Source organism: Phyllostomus discolor, chromosome 1 (assembly GCF_004126475.2).
Source record: "Phyllostomus discolor isolate MPI-MPIP mPhyDis1 chromosome 1, mPhyDis1.pri.v3, whole genome shotgun sequence".
Classification (NCBI taxonomy): domain Eukaryota; kingdom Metazoa; phylum Chordata; class Mammalia; order Chiroptera; family Phyllostomidae; genus Phyllostomus; species Phyllostomus discolor.
In genome coordinates this window covers 70,382,260-70,389,422 of record NC_040903.2, presented here as the reverse complement: position 1 = coordinate 70,389,422, position 7,163 = coordinate 70,382,260, and the positions used below count along the sequence as shown (strand labels likewise).

General features: G+C 41.8%; 1 pseudogene; it reads right to left on the bottom strand.

Moving 5' to 3' along the window:
* On the bottom strand, window positions 1-3,369 carry LOC114491931 (annotated as a pseudogene).
* Window positions 3,370-7,163: the final 3,794 nt, after the last annotated feature.

Genomic DNA, 7,163 nt, shown 5'->3' with positions numbered 1-7,163 from the left:
TCAGGAGGCGTCAGCAAGTGCACTCTCCCCGGCAGTGGCTGTGCTTTCCGGGCTGCCGCAGCCGTGGCGCCTGGTGCAGACCGCCTTTCTCTGAGCTCCATGGAAATCTATGCCTGTAAGGGGTAGCCCATCTGAAAAGGATGGCTCCAGTGCCAACTTTTTGTATCCTTTTTTTTTTTTTACATTAAGCCTATTCTTTGTTATTTTAAACCCAATCAACACTTTAAAAATGTGAGGGCAAGTCCTTTTGACTGGGTTGCACTCACACAACACACATACCCCTTCGCCTATGGATTTGATCTCAGAACAGACATTGACTAGATGTCACCTTTTAAACAGAATGTATTTATTTTTAACTTCTTAAATCTCAAACGCAGAATGTTAGAGTCAAAAGAGCATAGAGACCTCATGCGACCTCTTTGTTTCAAAACAAAAGGGCTGAGCCCCTGGCAGGATCAAGGCATACAGTTAGTTAGGAAGTGTGCTTGTCACACTACCTTTTCACACAGTCCTTCCTGGCCGTATAGAAGGGTAGGATTGCAGTGAAGTAGCAAGGAGTGTCCACATAGGTGGATATTCTAGACCACGTTGTGCAATGTGGTAGCTACTAGCTACCTGTGGTTATTTAAATTTCAACTAGTTAAAATTAAATGAAATTAAAAATTCAATTTCTTAGCTGCAGTGGCCACATCTCAAGTGCTCTACTGTCCATGTAGCCGTGGCTACTGTATTGGAGGGTGAAGAATTTATATAGAACCTTTCCATCATCACAGAAAGTTCTGTCGAACAGCCTGATGAGACCTGAGATTGAGTGCAGTGACTAGAGAACACAAACATTTGTGTATTGAACAGATTCCTAAAGACACAGAGAATGGGTACAGAGGCACCTCTTCCACTAGGGGGTGCTCTAACAATGAGTGCATCCCTAGAGCTGGATGGAATTTGGAACATTTTGAAAGAGCTCTCATTTTAAGTGTAAGGTGGGTTTCTTTACTTTATCTGACACACCGACTGTACTAGAGCTTGTGGCCGTTCAAGAACAGATGTCCAACCATGGACCTGATGAACGTAGGTGCAACTGAACTATGGTTTATCCTCTGTGATTTACTGTTCTGTTTCCTGCTCTGAGCTTCTTGAGCGTAATAATTAGAAAATGCCAATGCCAGCCAAGTCGATTGCATTTTGAGTTGCTATATATTAACAGTGATTATACAGTCCCGCTACTGGATGCACGTAGGTCTGGGGCACTGGCACAGTTCTCCCTCTACTCTCACCTCTGTTTACCATAGAGATAGGTATACTCCTGAGCTGGGTGTCCACCCCGGAGGAAAGCACTGGGAGGGAGCCTCTCTCCTGGTGACCTCCTATGTCCAATATCAAGATGTTTGATAAGAAAACTGCCTAGTTAATGTGTTGCCCAGCTTTTCAAGCCTTGATTGTAATATCAAGATTACTCTTTCCTTGGGGTGTTAAGACCCAGAACCTGAGGATCACAGAAAATCCAGAATTCACAGAGCACTGAAAAATTATTGAAAGAGCAAGTTAACATATATTAATGGATTAACCTAAAAAAAGAGAAGCTACAATAGATACTGTAGCTACCATTCTTTGAGCTCTTACCATGTGTTAAATACTTTACATACGATTTCATTCAATTTCCACAACTATCCAAGCAGATGTTCTTATTCTCCTCTAACAGAGAAGGAAATTGAGATTTAAGTTAAATGATTTATTCAAATTTATTTAGAAGTTGAGCAACAGTGCCAGGATTCAAATTCAGGTTCTGACAAAAAATATAAAATACAAAAAGAAAGAGAAAAAAGTGCACTCTTAGCTATTATAATGTTACCTAGATTCCTTAAAATCCAGGTAAAGATCTGAACGCAATTTGTAAAAAAGACATGTGAAGCAGAAAGTACCAATTTAATGCACATGGCTTATCAAAAACCCTGTAAGCCCTCTAACTGGGGTATAGGTCTTGCCACTTCGACTTCATTTCTTAAATTTGGTAAAAATATGGTAAGCCAAAAAATTTTCTTACTGAATTTCAAACGATATTTGATTTGAAGCATACTTGCTAGAAATGTGCCTGAAGGCACAGCATCCTTATGAACCAGGTAGGTAAGTGGACGATATTACACAGAAGGCAGTATGCCTGCCTAAAGGTTTTGAAATTCAAATTTTTACAGCTCTGTGCTACACTTTCCCCAAAGCAAAACAAAATTAAGCAGCTAATCAACCTCACCTGAGAGCCTAATTCCATTTGGGTCTTTGGATGGAGAATGACATTTCAGAGGATTGAGCTTCTAGAAGGTGGCAACCTTGCTGGGGAGCTCTGGTTGCAGCAGGCCTCACTAGTCCTTAAAGTTAAAAAAAAAAGTGTTTTCCCTTATATATTTTTAAAACTTTGCAGGTGTTTGTTGATTCCCCCCATCTTACCTTACTTTGTTGGTGAAAATTCACCTTATTGTTCCTTTAAGTAAACTCTCCTTTGACATTTGGCATGACAGGATTTCTTTTTAAATATTTTATTTATTTATTTTTGGAGAGAGGGGGAGGGAGGGAGAAAGAGAGCGAGAGAAACATCAATGTGTGGTTGCCTCTTTTGGCCCCCCACTAGGGGCCTGGCCTGCAACCCAGGCATGCGCCCTGGCTGGGACTTGACTGGCGACCTTTTGGTTCACAGTCTGGCACTCAGTCCACTGAGCCTCACCAGCCAGGGCTGGCATGACAGGATTTACAAATAATTTCTTCAACCTCCAAAATCTTTTTAATAATAAGGTAGGATCTAGGGTTAATTTTCATAGCCATGCTATGTCTGGCCCATTGGCCTCTTGTGCGCTGGAACTTCCAGCCCTTAGAGCCTAGGCGGGTAGGGTTCGGTGTGGCTGTGAGGGGTTCCTGGGGTCTTGCTGAAGTGCTTGTGTGCCTCTCAGCCTTTGCGAGGACCAGAAAGCAAGCACTGAGGGGAGTCCAGGGCGAGCTGGTAGAAGGTGAGGATTGCTTCTGGTCTCAAGGATGCTGCTCCGGGTGCAGCTGCTCACACACAAGTGCACACTCCTTCAGCTTGGGCACCTCTCGGACACGCACTTCATCCGTTATAGTCCCTAGAACCACTGCGGTTTTGCCCTCTCTCCAGGAAGCTTCATCTTCAGGATTATGGGGAAAGGGACAGAGGCAGCAGGTTGTTGCGATTTAGGAACCTCTTCAGCCCCACCTGGTTAAAGGTGGTCAGTTCATCCGGCCAGAAACCTGTGCAGCTTGACCAACGACAGCCTTAGGTTGGGTCCAGGCTCTTGGGCTCTTTTCCCTGAACCTTTGTTCTTTTTTTTTTAACCTTTCATTTTTGTGGTGGATGTCCACTCCCATGATGGTGCCTAATGCTCCACCAGGTTCAGGAAAGGTTTACAGAAATTTGATTTACATATATTGCATCAGAAATACATTTATTTCCATAGATTAATTTTTATCTTTCTAGAGAGGATCAATCCTTTGTTTTTATTCAGTTTCAAATACAATAATTTTTCCTGTGAAAGTTATAATTTGGTCAAGATTTTTTAAAACTGTAGAGGATAGCAAGCACAAAATAGCTAAATCTTACATACACAGTTTTAACCAAGTTATAAAGCGGTGTCTGTATAACCACTTCCCAGGTGGAGAAGTAAGATATAACCTGCATTCCAGAAGCAGCCCCGGCTTGCTCATGCTTCCCATCCACACTCCCCGCCCTCCCCACAGAGGAAGCTGCCATCCTTACTTTCACTAGAGTCTTTCCTTGCTTTCTCACCCTTGGCTGTCTCCCTGAACATAAAGCATTTTTTTCTTCTTTTTGGACCTTATGTACAAGTACTTATGCTATCAATATTCTTGTCTACTTTTTAGGTTCATGTCCAACATTTTCTGGTAGGATGTTCCTTTGTCTCATTAACCTAAAATTGAAAATTGTTCAGAAGTCACCATCTTTCCATGAACATCTCACCTGGATCCACTTCTGAGGTGTGCACCAAGTTTCTGGTGTAACTGCCTGTTCCAGCGCTCTGCCACACCAGGGACACGTCTCGTTTCATCTTCGTACCCCCACAGGGGCGATGGGCCTTGCCAACAGTGATGACTAATCAGGATTTTTTTGGAGAAGTACACGGACACGGCTCAATGCATGGTATTCTGGGCCTATTTATTTCTGTGCATGTTGTAAATAGCCATGTCAAGATTAATAGATCGAAGGAAAGATGAGGAATTGGTTAAGTAGATTCCAAATCCTCATGGAAAGATGAGGATTTGGAATCTACTTACAGAGAATTCTCTTTCTAAAAGCTAGCAAAAAAAAAAAGTTTAATCGACATTCCAAACAATACATGAGAAGGAATCATGAAAATATAACTTGGTAACAACTTTGGACAATTTGAATTCTCTGGTTTGTCTGTAGTTTAAACGAGTTAACTAGAAGCAGAGCATTTCCTTTAAACCATTTCACTTGGCAACAGTTGATTCATTAAGGACAGTAACACTGACATTCCTCGTGCTGGTGCTGTTTTGCTTAAGATAGTCCATTCTAAACATTTCATTAAGTAAAAAACAAGACCCCCCCCACAATAAAACCCCATAAAACTTCAAAAGGTTAACGAAATACTGACCAGGTCACAAGGATATAGTATGAGACTATGTCTTCGAGCAAAGCACCTACAATATGCTTCTGTTCCGAAAAGCCAATACATTTAAATCTCGGGGAGTGCATGTGTGTGTATATCCTTTTCCCATGTGTCAACTCTGCTAGTTCCTAGGATAGTTAATGTAACCACCTGCTAAAGCTTTTAAATATTTTGTTGTAAATATACATTTCAAAGCGTAAATCTGTATCAACATTAAAACCACTTTCAGACTAAGGTGGACAGGAAAAGAACAGGTATGAGAGATGCTTAAGGTTCAGTGAAGCACATTTTAATACTGTTCTGCAAAACCAACAGCAACACCATGGAGAGAGAGTGGCGACTAGCAGACCTCAGAAGCCAGACTGCTAGAACAACTGCAGGTGGATCTAGGACATCTTGCTGTTTCCGTGAAGCCCAGCAAATGCTGGATGGACAAACCAGTGTTTAAACCTGTTTTACAAACTAAAAACTGAGTCGTCCAGGATAAAAAAGGTAGCTAGCAGTTGTTTCAATAACCCACATAAAAACCAAATGTTAGGTTTAAATGACATTAAGAATAAATTGTTCAGTTGCCCATCTAGATAATCTAATTTCTAGTGTCAGCCAATGGCCTGCACCCATGGATTAATCATTCCTTTATACTTTCTAGGCTACAACTGATGCAAGATTATTGAATAAATCGTTTCCTAACAGAATGATTGGTCTATTGTGGAAAGAGACATTACTCATAACATTATCTATTTTATTCCTCAGTCAGGGCAACTCATCTACTTTTAGACTTGAACTTCTAAAGAAGACTGCTATGATCTAGAGATTGGCCATGAAACTATTTGTATTAAAAGTTAGCCAGCATGCCTTCAGTGAACTTCATTCATTAGCTTTCACACTGGCAAGGTTTCCATATCGCAGGGTTCATTTTATACTTTAATTTGGTTAGTAGGTCTTTGTTTAATCGTCCTATTGAAAGAAGAACAAAGGTGGTTTAGGCAATCTGGGAGAGTAATGCACTATATTTTATCTCTGAAAAAAAAGCCGGACAAAGCCAGAATGCTCTGATACCCTCTGATTTTCCGCGGGACATTTGGAACCACAAATTGCCTGGAGGATAAAGATCCTCACTGTACTTAACTGCAGACACCTTCAGAAGAGAAACACCGTGTCAGTCATAGAAATTACGTTTGCCAGCTACACAGGACTCTGAAGGCAGATTATCTCACCAGAAGAGTTTCTGTTTCCTGGGAGGGAGGGCATCTGTTTCTTAAATGCCACCTCCTCCAATAAAATCACTAGCCAGGCCAGTTTTTTTTTTTTTTTCCTGACTAAGTCCCTTTATAAAGTATCGATGCTAAGGTCAGGCAATAGTGCTAGTGTAAGTGAAAACAGTCCTCGGGTTCACTGACAACTGGACGGCTTCTAGTGCTCCAAAGGGAAATACTTTCCATTCCTTTGCATCGAATTTTCTCAGTCACAGTAGTTCCTCAAATTCCTGCTGCTCTGTGATTTCCTCCTCCCTCAAAAGTCAAAACCCATTTTCTTCTTCTTTTTTGAAAAAGATTTTATTTATTATTTATTTTTAGAGAGGGGAAGGGAGGGAGAAAGAGTGGGAGAGAAACATCCATGTGTGGTTGCCTCCTTCGTGCCCCCTACTGGGGACCTGGCCTGCAACCCGGGCACGTGCCCTGAGCGGGAATCAAATGAGCAACCCTTTCGTTGGCAGGCTGGCACTCAATCCACTGAGCCACACCAGCCAGGGCAAAACCCAATTTCTTCTTATTGCTTGGGTCCCCTAAACTCTTTCTCCCGATGAAGTCATCTTTGCCAGTGTCTCTCTCCCCTAATCCAATACCAGCCTTTTCTTTTGGGTTTTGTCTGTCTTTGTTAAGGAAAGTGAATCCTGTCCATTCTCTGTTGTGTCTGTGGCATTGATAAGCTACTCTTTTTTCTCCAGTATTACTTTGTGGAGAATGACTATACCCAACTTTCCCACTTTGCTTTGTAACACAGGTGTTTTATTTTCACGTTTCTTTTTGCAGTTTCTTGAACTTCCTTCGCTTGGTGCACGGACAGCCACCCAGTAGAGACTGAGACCACCAGTCCCTTTCACACAGGCCACTGAACAGTCAGAAGATGGTAGCAACTCTGGTCTCCAGTGACCTGGACTGGATTCAACTCACTGACCTAGAGGTGAAAGGCTCTGTATTCCATTACTAATCCCTTGAGCTATCCAGCCCCCTGAAAATGATTCTTTGGTTTTATTATTGCAAAGGCCATTTATAGAATCACGAACTGGATTTAGGAAAGCAACCATGAAATAGCAAGGGACAAACTGATTGAAATTCCTTCAATGTCGTAAGGGCTGAAGCCTCTCGGTAGGACTGGGAGCAAAGTTAAATGTAGGCGCCTCCTTTCGTATTTCAGTAGCATGACGGGCTCACTTAAACGTGGCAACTTTAGATCCACTGACCATGCCTCAAGGAACTAAATCCTAAATAAAGAAAATGGAAAAGCCAACTA